Genomic DNA, 14,965 nt, shown 5'->3' with positions numbered 1-14,965 from the left:
TGTGTTTTGTCTGAAAATAAGATTATATTATTATGAAACTGAATTTAAAGTTCTGGTGAATGGCATAGAACACAAGTCATATGCAAAGCAGTTGGGAGAACTGGGACTATGCAGCCTGGAGGAAAGGAGTTTCACAGGAAAACTTATTGTTCCCTACAACTATCTGAAAGCAGGCTGCAAAGAGATGGGGTCTGTCTATTCTCCCTGGTAACAAGGGACAGGATGAAAAGAAATGGCCTCCACTTGGATATTAGGAAAATTTTCTTCACTGAAAAGGTGATCAGGCATTGGAACAGACTGCCCAGGGAAGTGGTGGAGTTATCATCCTTTGAGGTATTTCAAAGACACGTAGATGTGACACTTAGGGACATGGTTTAATGGTCAACTTGGCAGTGATGGATTTACAGTTGAACTCAATGATTTTGAAGATATTTTCCAATCTAAATGATTCTATGTCTCTTCGATTATTTTTAATGCTGACTTTGTGGGCTACAAAATAAAAATCCATGCACAGCTAATCTAGAACAGTTACGAGCATGCAACCTCAAGTCTGTTGAATAAGCCAAAATATAAAAGACAATATTAGTGCAAGCTTGTCTTTATGAGAAGATATAATTTATAATTCTTATATTTTAAATTTTCTTCTGTTGCAGTATAAGCAAAGTAATGAATTGTCAGAAGTTAGAATAAATGAGGTAAGGGTTTTTTGTGTATGTGTTTGTTAAGGTTTTGGTGTAGTTGTGGACAGGATGAAGGATTAACCTTGGCACTGATCTTGTTATTCTTAGGATACTGGGAACAGGTAAAAGGATGCTCCTTTTCTTTATATGAACTTACCAGGGTGATGTATGGTGAATGTAATGCTAGCAATTGCTGCAAAACACCATTTTCCCAGATAAAGTAATTTTGCCTTGGCTGCCACTGTTTTAATGCCAGATGCATAATAATAATTATTATCATCATAATAAGCTATCCGCTGTGGAAATGAGAATCATGGAAGTCCTGAGAATGTTGCAGGTAGAGAAAGGTAGGAGATGAGGAGGTTAAAAAGCATAAAATTGGAACCCAAGTACCTATAATAGTGCTTTAGCCATAGTTGGAGCATGTCTGCAAATTACCACCATGTGATATCTTTGGTCCAAAGACTATCTGTAGTGAAATAGAAAAAACTGTCAGGAAATGAATTTTTACTGCATCACACCTGCAGAATATTTCTCTTTTCTCTTGAATAGGTCAAGTGAATATCATATAAGCATTTTTTAATCTGAAGTAAATTACACAATGGATTAACTTTGAAAACTGGTTCTTCAACTATAGGTGCAGAACTATGCTGAAAAAAAGGTGTGCTCAAAACAGCAGTTTTGGAAATACCCTAAAGAAGAAATAGATTATTGTCACTACATATCTCTAAAAAAAAAAAATAAATTAAAAAACCCACAAAAAACCCAAACAAACAAACAAAAACAAACAAACAAAAAAAAACCCACCAAAAAAATCTGCCAGAATAAGTGCAATGAAAAACATTTCTCCCAGAACCTCTTCTCTAGTGGTGGCCAACAGGGGATGCTAAAGAAGCAGAAGAGGGATAAAGTAGGATCATTTTCACAAAATATTATTCAATCTGTATGTAGTTTAAGGACCTCATGTGACTTCAGTTGCATCCAAGTCACTGTGTGTAATAGCCATTGATGCCACCTATCCTCCATGAATTTGTCTAATTCAGCTAAATTTGTCTAACTCACCTTTACAACAGCCTGCAGCAAGAAGTTACACCATTTCAATATGTCATGTGAAAGTGGTGTTTATTTTCAAAATATTGCTAATTCCACTGTGTGCTCCTTGTTGCTTTATTGCAATACTGAATAAACACTGTTATTCACTTCAGTTATGCTATTTATTTGCTCATAGATGTCTGTACAGTTGCTACTGAAGCTGACTACTTCATTTTCTCCCAAATAATTTATACATAGATTTGTTTGCTAAGTTTTTACTTCTGGTAAAGGAGGTAAACAGATTTTCCTTCACCTTGTATGTTGGCACAGATTTTTTTGCCAGGAAATACCATTTTCTGTGAAATCCTGAGCTCCATATTCCCTCTAAAATGGAAGAAACCACTAGGTTCAGGACTTATGCCCTGGTTTCCTTCTATAATAGACAGTCCAGAATCAGTTGCTTTTGCAGATTACACACTGAAACTGCAGCCTAGGGCCTGCCCTGCCTGCTCCCCAAATACCTGCAGAGCTGGCCTTGGATGCTGTTTCATGTAGAACAGAAGGACATTAGAGGCTCTATCTCCCAGGGTTGGTATTCTGCTTTATTCTTAGGCTTCCATGTAGTCAGAGCGAGAGATGGGGATAAAGAGAGAGCCCACACGTGGGCTCAGGGTTTTTCTCTGGGTCAGGAAAGGGGAGGGGTCAGCCTTGGCTTCAGGCCAATCCCATTGCAGGGGTCAGTCCATTGGTCTTGTAGGGGTTACAGGGTTAAAGGGATGTACCATTCTGAAAGCAGTAGGGTATTGGGTTACAACATCTCACCCTTTTTTTGTTTAAAGAAGAGAGAAAGGTATTAGGTTGTTAAAAGGAAAACAAACATTTTAAAACATGTTAAAAGTCTGAGTCTGCCGGGAGGTCATCTTCTGTGTCAGTTCTCTCTCCTCTCCGGCGGCGTCTTCTTTTCGAAGCAACTGCGACTTGCTTCTCTTCCTCTTCAGCTGGAGCTGGCTGTTTAGGGACATAAGGCTTCACCCATTTCTGGGGAATCCACCGAGGGCCTGAGGGAGTGGATACGCACGCATAACCACGTCCCCAGGTAACAAGCTCATAGGGACCTTTGGTTTCCCAGGTTTCTGGATCCCTAATCAAAACTGGTGGATGCTCAGACAGCTTGAACTGTTTGCCACTGTTAAAATGACGAACCACAGGAGGATTCATGTTTTCAAATGAACAGTTCAAGAAATTGATAGTGAACAGGGCTTTACACAGCTTCTGCTGTGGAGACATCCACACAGTTGAATTGCTCTGTCTAGCCAGAACATGCTTGAGCGTCTGATGTGCACGCTCAATCACAGCTTGGCCTGTTGGAGAGTGGGGGATGCCTGTCTTATATTCCACTCCCCACTGCTGGACAAATTCCAGGAACTCCTTGGACGCATACGCTGGGCCATTATCTGTTTTGATTTCCTTAGGGATCCCCAATACTGAAAAAGCTTGCACTAGGTGTTGTTTGGCATGCACAGCTCTTTCTCCTGCGTGGGCAGAGGCATAAACCGCACCTGAATATGTGTCAATGCTTACATGAACATATTTGAGGCGACCAAAACTGGGAATGTGTGTGATGTCTGTCTGCCACACCTCACAGCTGCCAAGGCCTCGGGGGTTAACCCCTGCACCTAGCGATGGCATGGCCTGGAGCTGGCAGCTGGGACAGGTGGCCACAATGGCTCGAGCCTGACTCCGTGTTAGCTTGAACTGACGGATCAGACCTGGCACATTCTGATGGTACTGCTGGTGGCTCAGCTTTGCCTGTTGGAAGATGTCTGGGAGGCGTGCTTGTTCTGCTGGGGTGGCAAGGGAGTCTGCCTGACGATTCCCTTCTGCGATCTCACCTGGCAAATCGGTGTGTGACCTCACATGCATCACATAGAACGGATGTTCTCTATGAGAAATCAGATAGATTAGTTTTGACAGCAACCTGAAAAGCTGCTCATTGTCAACCTCTTTGAGCACTGCCTGCTCCGCCCTGGACACTACTCCCGCTACATAAGCTGAGTGTTACCAAGTTGATTGGCTCTGAGAACTTCTCAAAAGCTCTTACCACTGCAGCCAGTTCAGCTACCTGAGGCGAACCCTCCACAAACTCAACATCAGCTTCCCAATGCTGGGTCTGAGGATTTCTCCAAGTCATCACCGACTTGTGGGAAGCCCCAGAAGCGTCTGTGAACACTGTGAGAGCCTTGAGTGGTCTCCGACTCCTCTTCTCACGAGGAATGAGGTGGAATTCCTCATTGAACAGCTTGTGAGATGGGGCATGGACTGATATTTGTCCACTGTAGCTGTCCAGAGACAACTGGAGACTGGCATTGCTCTGGAGCAAGTGCTCGAACATCTCCTTTGTCAGCCTCTCAGGAGAGTTCCTTCCCTCCTCGGAGAGTTTGACTGGAAGGTGAATACATGTGAAGTCACAACCTGCCAGCTCATACAGTCTCATCCTTGCCTTACGAATCAGCTGAGCTATGAGTTCTTGTGGCTTAGTGATGGTTTTGGATCTTTGGTGGGAGAGGAAGACCCACTCTATGATTAAGAGCGAATCTCTCTGCCCCTCGATCCACTGGAATATCAAACCGTGTAAGTGTGGCAGTTTTCCCAGAATTATGAATTTGAAAGGCAGTTCAGGCTTGTAGCGATGAGCCTGCCTCTCTGCCAGAGCTTTCTGTACCTTTTCGATTGCAGCTTTTGCCTCTGGGGTCAGTTCCCTGGGAGAAATCAGCTCTCTCTCCCCCTTCAATAAATTGAAAAGGGGCTCTAGGTCCTCATTAGTGAGGCCTAGCCAGGGCCTAACCCAATTCAAAGACCCACACAAGGAATGGAGATCTGCTAAGGTTTTTGGGTTACAATTAATGTCCAATTTCTGAGGAACAATGGTCCTTGCAGTGATTTCCAGGCCCAGGTACTTCCAAGGTGGCATCCTTTGGACTTTATCCTCCTGCAATTGAAATCCAGCAGAGGTTAAAACCTTAACCACTAGGTCAAGCGTGTGTTGGAGTATAGAGTCATCGGGGGCACACACAAGCAAGTCATCTACATAATGTAGGATGATAGCTTCCTTTCTCTGAGCACACACTGGAGACAGCAATGAGGTCACATACCACTGGCATATGAAAGGACTACACTTCATCCCTTGAGGGAGCACTTTCCAGTGGTAGCGCTTCATTGGGGCTTCTCTGTTGATGGTAGGAACAGAGAAGGCAAACCGTGGAGCATCTGCTGGGTGTAAAGGGATTTGAAAGAAACAGTCCTTAATATCTAAAACTGCCAATTTCCAATTTTGAGGGAGCATCGTTGGAGAGGGCATCCCTGGTTGAAGTGATCCCATGTCTGCTATAATTTTGTTTATTTCCCGGAGATCATGTAACAATCTCCATTTGTCTTTCCCTGGTTTCTTAATTACAAATACCGGGGAATTCCAAGGACTTGTAGTTTCTTCTATGTGTCCTTTTGCCAATTGCTCTGCTACAAGCTCTTCCAGTGCCTTAAGTTTTTCTTTACTCATCGACCACTGAGCTGTCCAGATTGGAGAATCATCTAACCATGTCAATTTGTGGGCAGGGCGCTCCTCAGTGGTCGCCTTTAAAAATCCTGAGGATTTTTGGGAATCACCATTTTCATTCCCCACTGAGACATGGTATCTCTTCCCCACAGGGGGCACTTATAGTCTGTAACAAACGGACGGACACTAGCTATTTTTCCATCCGGCCCCTCAATTTGCACGATGCTTTTTGATATTTTTGCCAATTTGATTCCCCCTATACCTTGGATTTTGCCTGCCACGGGTTGCAATTCCCATTGTGACGGCCACATCCTTTCGGGTATGATCGTCACATCTGCCCCTGTGTTCAGCACCCCCTCCACATGGAGATGGTCTGAACCATGGGTCAGATTGCATGCCACAGAGGGTTTTTCCTCACCCACCACCTCTGCCCAATAGACTTCAGGTGATTTTCCTTCTGCTGTGATTTCCTTTGGAACAGGAATGGCCTGGGCGAGGATTTGCCCCTCGTTCAGGTAATAAGGTGGTTGTGAGCAGCGTGCTAAGAGAATGAAACCTGAGACATTTTCCTTCTTGGATAATGGAAGTAATTCCATCTCCAAGGGTGTGTGTGCTGTGTCCCCCATGACTAAATACTCACAGCGCAGTTCCAAATGCAACAGCGTCAGGTCCAGTGAAGTGCTAGACAGATCCACTGTAATTGCTGTCCACTCTGTTGACATAAAACAAACACCTTTAGTGGTCTTAAGATTGAGACGACCAAAAGGCGTCCAACCCTTGCCAATTGAATATTTAACATTAATGCTATCATTAATCCCCACACCATTTGTCCCGTCCTCCCCCTTAGTTTTAAAGAGAGAGGTTTTTTCCCGTGTGGAACCCGCAGTATTTATATCTTTGCGCGTTATGGTATTTATAGCGGGTACGCGCTGTACACCTAGTTTTTTTGTTTGTTGGTCTTCTTCTGTTTCTGGCTGTGTGGGCAATCCCTTGCATAGTGTCCAGTTTTCTTGCACTGGAAGCAGGTGATGTGCTGCAGCTGCTGTGGTGGTACCGGTTGCTTCCTTGGTCCTGGTGTCATAGCTGCTGCAGACCTTGATTGTGCTGGTCCTGGATTCCTCTCTGGTGCACTGAACAGTTCTGCTTTTCTGGTGCAGGCTTCTATCATCTGTGCTAAGCTAGGTGGTGGGTCGAGGGGAAGACTAAGTATGACCCTGCGACATGATTCATTAGCGTTTTTCTGAGCCATCTCCTTCAATAGCTCTTCCTGCACCTTTGGGTCCGAGACTTGTCTCTCCACCTGTGCACGGAGGCGATCCAGAAACTGCAAGAAACTTTCTGAAGGAAACTGTTTAATATTAACATAACTACCTGTAACATCAGTAGTAGGTAATTGATGGAAAGCTTTTTCTGCTGCTAGAGAGATCTTATCCAAAACAAATTTAGTTAATAAACGTGCCTGTTTATCAGGGTTTTCAAATTGTCCCTCTCCTGTTAGGTGTTCCTGTGTAATATCATTATCATCCTCATCTTTTGCACTTTCTGGGCTTTGTTGTAGTTCCTGCAAAAGTACTCTTAAAGATCTTTTCCAAATACTTTCCCATAAATCAAATTCAGAAGCTGAAAGTAAACATCTGAATAAATCCTTAATATCATTAGGTACCATCTCATGAGAACTAAATGTTGCTCTTAAAAATCCTTTAAACATTTCACTGTGTCTGCCAAATTCTCTTTGAATCTTACAAATTTCCTTTTTATCTTGGTATGGTAGTGGCTGATATGTTCTCCTGCCATTTCTCTTACCCATATAAATGACAGGAGCCACAGACGGTATCTGAGTTTCTAGATCGAGGGTTTTAGGGATGGGCTGTATTCTGGGCTGTGTTAACTGTCGATAATGTGCCTCCACAGAGACAGTGTCCTGAGCGATGGGCGGTGCCGAGGCCCTTATCTCAGAGGGAGGTTGTGTAAAACCTGTAGAACCAGTTTTCCCACACCCACCCCCACCCCCCTCTGTGCTAGCCTGACAGCTTGGGGGAGGGGATGGCAAAGCTCGGGTAGAGGGAGAACAGTCCTGAATACCCAGAGGCGAGGATGAGTTTGGAGAGAGGTCTGAGGGTGTTATCAAGGGAGAAGGAGTATTATGGGAAGAAGAAGAGTTTAATGCCATGTGGCTTGAGCCATTTTGGGGTCTGCTTTCAGCCTCAGTAGTAAAAGACACGTGGCTGTCAGCATGAGTTAGAGAGACAGAGGAGTCAGATTTTTTAGGTGAAGAGGGAACAACACATGCAGAGGGACAGATACAAGAACTGGTTGACTCTGAAGCAGTTTGCTGTGGCTGCCTGTTATTTCCTGTTTGAAGTAACAGTTTTCTAATTTGCAAAAATATTGGGATGAACATTAAGGCTTTTTTATCTCCATGTTCGACTTTTAAAGTTAATAAATCTCCAATTTCATTCCAAAAGAAAACAGAATTCATGTCTGCCAAATTAAGATCTGATTTTTCTATAGACAGCCACTTAGCAAAGCGTTCTAGTTTTCTGTTAGTAATATTCACATTTGCAATCTTTAAAAGTTCTCTAATTTGTGAAGCCACGCTCTTTTTCAAATTAGAATGCTGGGAGCCCATTTTTCCACAGCAAGTTACTCTAATATCTCACTACAAAGCACAGTTAAAACACAGTAAGAGAAGACTGTTAGTTGCCGGCTAACTGGCACCTCCCCCCACAGAGAATCACAGGCTGCAGCAAAAACGGTGCCTCTCTTTGAAATCAGCTGTCTGGCGTGATACTGTACACACGGCAGAAACTGTTTCAAGGCTGCCTTGCTACCCCCACCAGTGTCTCCGGCTGTTCACAGCTCCAAACCCCCAGGGAGGACGCTGTGCAGCCCAGCTCCCGGCACCTCGATTTTACAGAGAAAGCACCTCAAAATCCCCCTCCCCACGGAGGAAAATTTATACTTACCACTCTCTGCGAAGTACCGAGGAGCTGAAGAACTGTACTTTGTAATCTGTTCCTGAAAACCGACCTCCCTTGGGCTGGAAGGTTTACTGGTTTCGTCCCCTTAAGCTAGACCTGCTAGAAAGCAAGTTTCGCCTGCAGGGCAGTTGACTTCCCGTCGGCTTCCTAACCCTTCTAAGGGTCACAGCCTCTCACGTGGGTTTTAATTTAAAAAGCCCCACGTTGGGCGCTAACTGAAACTGCAGCCTAGGGCCTGCCCTGCCTGCTCCCCAAATACCTGCAGAGCTGGCCTTGGATGCTGTTTCATGTAGAACAGAAGGACATTAGAGGCTCTATCTCCCAGGGTTGGTATTCTGCTTTATTCTTAGGCTTCCATGTGGTCAGAGCGAGAGATGGGGATAAAGAGAGCGAGTCCACACGTGGGCTCAGGGTTTTCTATGGGTCAGGAAAGGGGAGGGGTCAGCCTTGGCTTCAGGCCAATCCCATCGCAGGGGTCAGTCCATTGGTCTTGTAGGGGTTACAGGGTTAAAGGGATGTACCATTCTGAAAGCAGTAGGGTATTGGGTTACAACAACACACAAAACCTCAGCCAAATGGACCCTGGTAATGACAGAGTAATCTCCATTTGCAATGTATGGTCTGTCTATAGAGCTACCCACTTTCATGGGATCGTTTAGCTGCTAGTCTAGACTGATGCTAGTCTGAAAAACTAGCATAAAGTAGCAAGATCTATTAGTGGCAAAATAACAACATAGTCAAGTTCTTTGATGTGTTATACCTTTAAATGAAGCTTTTTCCAAGAACAAAAAATTACTTCAGATCTTTTTTATACTGAATCATTAAAATAAATATCACAAAATAGTCTTTAAATCTATGTAAAGGTTGTAACTTTCAGTCTCCATCCAATCCTGAAATACCCTATTTTTCTTCTATTTTCTCTATCAGGTTGGAAATATAATTGACTGGTTCTAAGAAATATGTCTCTGTCTCTGGCTTTTTTTTTTTTTAATTTATTTTATTGTCCTATTCCACTGACTTCCTCTGTGATGTTGAGTATCCCAGATGAAAGTATGTCCTTTCATCTAATTTTTCCCCCAGATGGCTAACACTTCAAAGGAATCCAATTTGGAAACACTTTGCTATCTACATATGAAGTATAATTTACATCTAAAATATAAAATCTGTTTCTTTCTGAAACGTAAAAGACAGGAGTTATTTTCTTGTTTTGGCCCAATGGGACAGTGTTAACTCTCAACAGGATGGTGTTAACTAGTTCTTGGCTGGTATGGTAGCTTTTTTAAGTACTATGCTTAGAATTCTAGATGATGAAACTTCTCAACTTAAAAGTCTAGTTTGTCTAGAATTGATCCTCAGGGCAGGCCTGGCCTTGTGCTCCATGCTGGACTTTATGTTCATTTCACACTGAGATTTTACTGCAGAAAAAGCAATAGCAGACCTGGTGAAAAGAACCATAAATTGAGGTGTCCTGCTTCCAACAGTGGAATGGATCTGCGGTCCTTCCAACCCACAACTCTCCTGTCCTGGCCAGTTAAGCTTCTGATTTCTTTGTGGCTCATCATGTCCTCCCTCACTGCATCCACTGTAATTTAGGACTGTGTCTCTTGTGGGTGTTGCATAATATGAACCTGGAGTCTACTGTGCTCTGTGGCCATTACAGAAACAGGAGGACTAGTTCATGGAGTGGGTCCCAGAGGAGTGCCATCAAAATGATTAGAGTGGTGGACCACCTCTCCTACAAGGAAAGGCTGAGAGCATTGAGTCTGTTCAGCCTAGAAATTGGGTTTACCTAATTAAGGCCTTCCAGTACCAGAAGGGAGCCTGAAGGAAAGACTGAGATACTATTGCAAGAACATGTGGTGACAGGACAAGGGGGAATAGATTCAAGCTAAAAGAAAGATTTAGATTAGATGTTAAGAGGAAATTCTTCACTGTGAGGATGGTGAGCCACCAGAACAAGTTGCCCAGAGAAGCTGTGCGTGCCCCATCCCTGGAAGTGTTTAAAGTTAGGATGGATGAAGCTCTGAGCAGCCTGGTCTGCTGGTAGGTGTCTCTGTTCATGGCAAAGGGCTTGGAAGATGATCTTTAAGGATCCTTCCAATCCAGGCCAGTCTATGATTGCCTTTCAAGACCTTTTTCCTTAAATGCATGGAGCTTGGGCAGGAGGCATAAGTACAGCTATCTAAATTCACCATTTTTAGAGCATGCATAAGAAAACTTATTTAAAGGGCTAAGAAAATTTTTAAGATATGACTGAGGCCAAATAAATTTACAAAACTCAATGCTGAAAAGTTCTGTAACATGGGGAGACAGGGAAAGCCATCTGTGACACAATCAAGTTTTGGTGCTCATCTTGCAGATAAAGGAGGGCTTTGGTAGACTAAATCTCACAAGGAAAGTTGTTTGTACTATATCACAATTTTCAGAAAAAAATCAGCCACAAAATGGAGCTGTAGAATAAGAATAAATCAAGTAACACTATAAATTTAACTAGGCAACTACATTCCTGTTGACTCTTGCAAGCCCCTGTCTGGATAATTAATGGTTATATAAACAATGCAATTAAAGATTTAAAAAAAATAGCTAAAATTTTCAAAACAAGTTTTTAGCCAGTGTTCAAATAACTGCTACTCTTGGATTCTTACTGGTATTAGATAGCCTAAAACATGTAATGCAAGTAAAATACTGAGAGAATCAGTTGCTCTCTAAGAAAACATAAGCAGTGCAAGGAGAATGTCTTGTCCTGTCTCAGCTGTTTTGCTTCAGAAACAATGTCCCTTTGAAAAAAGTTTTAAACTTTGGTGGTGGATTATGCTGTGAGATTGGGCCGACAGAGTAATAGTCATTTATGAAGGCTTTGGAGACTTGGTAAAATTAATACAAGACATTTGAATAAGGGACATATAATAGAAGTAAAAGATGGGGTTTTTTTCTTCCCTTTGGATAAAATCTCTGCCATTGTAGTGATGTAAGTAAAGTTTTGAGAGTAAAAATATTGAAAGACAGTTTTAATAAATGCAATTCTTTGCACATTACATTTTTAATATGTATAAAATATGATAATTTTTTCTGTATTTTGAAGACTTCCAGTTCAAAGGCTAGTTAAAAAGGAACTTATTATAGGAAAAAACCTTCATACCTCAGTCTGTTTTTCTATATTTAATAAACACTGATAAAGGCTCAATAAAAAAGAGTTTAATCAAAAGCTTGCAATAGGAAGACACATTCTCCTAAAACACAAAAGCACAGTATAACCTAAAAGAAGCTGAAGTTAATCAAGCGTATAATATGAGGCAAATAATCTGTACTCAGGAGCAACATATATTTACAGTGTTAACTTTTTGAAGATGTTGTTGAATAAGGAAAAAAAGGCCAGCCTTCCAATGCTGTGTCTGAATTTTAACTGATCCCAGATTTATTTTTCCTTCTGATTTGAAGGCCTGAAAATCATTTAAGTCTAAGAGATATTTGTTGCTGTCACTAAACAAATCAGATTTGATTTTCTTGTTACAAATACAAACTTATCTCTCTCACAGGGTTGTCTGTAAATTAAAGAATGAAGATATGGTTAAAGCTCTTGAACTAAACAGCAGGAATTTTAAACAGCAAACACAAACTACCTTGTGAATTTTCCAGGTTGCTTTTTTATGCTTTCGCCATTTTAAAATAAGGATTTGATCTTGTCATGTCCATTCTGTAAATAACAGACTAATATTCCTTACAAGTTTTTACAGAGAAAACATAATTCACATGCAATCAGATAAGAGAGTTTTCACTAACTTATTCAAGATATCATGTGTAATGTTCTTGAAATGAATTGCCCACACAAAGTTTTTCTATTAAAATAAACCTCTGGGAGCTTAGGTTGTTGAAACTTTCTGTATTATGATCTGTATATACCTTGCTTAAAAAGTGTATGCAATTTAGCTTTGAGTTAGTTAATTTAATTTCCAAAGTGTCTCTAGAAAAGAGTTTCTTCCAATTATCTAAAAGACAAAAATGGTAAATAAAGTACTGAGGGAGATGTTTCACTGAGAAGAGGTTGGCTTTGAATCATCTCTGCTCTTCATTATTCTCCAATCAAACAATCACATTTCTTCACCTCTGGAATTCATATTCTGCTGATTATCATTTATGTACTTTAATTGGTTACACTGTAATTTCTGGCTAGACCCTTATGAACAAAAGGATTGTTACTGATGGCTCATTCACAGTTTTAGTCCCCTTTTTGTAGTTGGCTAACAGATTCCCTCCAGATTTCTCTATCATCACCTACACAGCTCTCCCACTGGCTATAAAATACTGCAGCAGCTTGTAGGTAATTGATCAGACAAGTGAACTGTAAAATATTCATTTTCTACTTCAACAGCTAGATAAATCTCTTGGGAAGTGGATGAAAATATTGCTTATTCACATCAGGGTTGGTATAGTAATAGCAAGGTTGCTGATAAGCAGGGGTCTGCTACAGAGTTAATGCTTAATTCTGTTCCACGCCAGAGGTGGGGAAGTGTGCGGTCTCCCTTTGCCTGAAGCTAGGAGTCTCATTACACACAAAACCCCAGGCATCAACACCAGCACACCAGCCATGGTGCTTCAGGGATGGTGCTTCCTGTTTTAATTAATCAGATTCATCTCAGTGTAATATGCCAAGGAACAAATTAACACTTAGTTACTGTAACCAACATACTAAAAACCAAAATATTAATGAACTGGAGAGCAGGAGTGAAAAGGGACTGACGGAAAAGGAAGAGGAGACGTAAAACCTGCTTTTTACCTTTTTCATCAACAATGATTTTTTACAATCTCATTTTATGATTTTTTTTTTTTTTTGCACCATGTTTTCAAAAATCTGTCAAAGTGTTTTAATTAAAAGCATTCAAAAGCAACTGCATACAGACTTGAGAGGAACAGCAGAAGATAGTGAATTATTCTCATCTTTATCTTGCTGGGTTGCCATAGTAAGAGAATCTGAAGGGAATTAGCAATAGCTTTGTTTCTGACTTGTACTAAATGTGTTAGGCAACCTTCCTCAAGCCCAGCCTATACTAATCAGAAAATTAATTCAGTCCCTCCACCTGCTTTCTTCTCACACAAGGAGAAATCTAAGCTTTAAACGTTGGAATATTAACAGGAATTTTAAATCCCAGTGGTTTGTTTTTGAAGCAGCAGAGAACATATGTTAGTTTTCTATGTCCTTGGAGTGTAGTGTCACTCAGCTTTAGATGAGACATTTGAAATAAAAAATAATCAATCCTGTGTATGCTGCAGTAGTTTTGACCACCTGGGGAAGACAAATGGAACACTACAATTTTGCAGTAGAAAAGCAAGTGCACTATAGATGCTGCAGCATCTAATCTAGAAATGCTGACAAGTAAATCAACCTTTCTTGGATCAGAATAGTCATTTGCCTTAAGAACAGAAGGTAGGTCTATGTTGCTTTCCATATCAGCTAATCTCTGATGATTTAAATTCAGGCCAGAGAAAATGATAGTAATAAATAAGCCAATCAGAAAATTTGGAGAGCCCCATAACATGGGACAACATTATCTAAACATACTTTTTCTCCCATTATACTAGTAAACAGATTTGTTCACACATAATCATGGTTTTGAGGTGAAGTGCCCCCAGGCTGGAATCAGATCCATTAAAAATGCATGCCATGGCATTCAGGGATTCAGGCATTGTCTAGTTCCTTGACAACCCAAATATTCTGAAATGTACTTCACCACACTCACAGACAAGGCAGGCTGGTCATCTTCTGCAACAAGAAGACTCAGACTTTTTTGTACGCTTTCTATATTTTTTGATGCAACTAAAGCAAATAACTTCCTTAATAAACATTCTGGAAACCACATTCTGTGTTTGTAGTATCCCAGGTGCAGAGTGCTGTATCTCATGTTTATTTCTGAAAAAGACTGGTAAAGATGAAAGTACGTATTTATAATGAGAAAACTATTCAAAGGAAAGAAGCACTAGAAAGCACTACAAAGCAAAGAAACACAAATGAAAACAAATAATGGAAGTAGTACACAGTTCCCTTCGTGGTCCTTAATGCAATAAATCCTGCTATTTAACACCTACTAAATTCTTATTCAGTTAAAAAGATAATTAAAAATGAAAGTAAAGTTCTGCTAATAATGAAGTGATAATGAAATGCCCGATAACTGTGTGTAACCTTTCCTCTTTGAATGCCATTTGTGATGATGTGTTTATAGGAAAACAAATGGATCAGAAAATTTTTCCTATCTGGGATTAAAATTATATTATTTATTATATTATATTATTTAATTATTATTATTTTATTACATTATATTATTTCCTCTAATTCCTCTAATATATATCCTTCCCTTCCCTTCCCTTCCCTTCCCTTCCCTTCCCTTCCCTTCCCTTCCCTTCCCTTCCCTTCCCTTCCCTTCCCTTCCCTTCCCTTCCCTTCCCTTCCCTTCCCTTCCCTTCCCTTCCCTTCCCTTCCCTTCCCTTCCCTTCCCTTCCCTTCCCTTCCCTTCCCTTCCCTTCCCTTCCCTTCCCTTCCCTTCCCTTCCCTTCCCCTCCCTCAAAAATAGCTTTTGACATTGTTTTGATAACAGTTGATAGGAAAAGGCTTCATCCACTTTTTCTTCCTCTCTGAAAATATTTTGTTATCCAGTTCTGTCCTTGCTTTCCCCTCCAAGTTTCTATTCATACTCCACTGAGCTCTACAAATTTTGTTTTGGTAGGTT

Source organism: Catharus ustulatus, chromosome 1, assembly GCF_009819885.2.
Source record: "Catharus ustulatus isolate bCatUst1 chromosome 1, bCatUst1.pri.v2, whole genome shotgun sequence".
In the NCBI taxonomy this organism is placed as follows: Eukaryota; Metazoa; Chordata; class Aves; order Passeriformes; family Turdidae; genus Catharus; species Catharus ustulatus.
Note: the sequence above shows the minus strand (reverse complement) of the source record.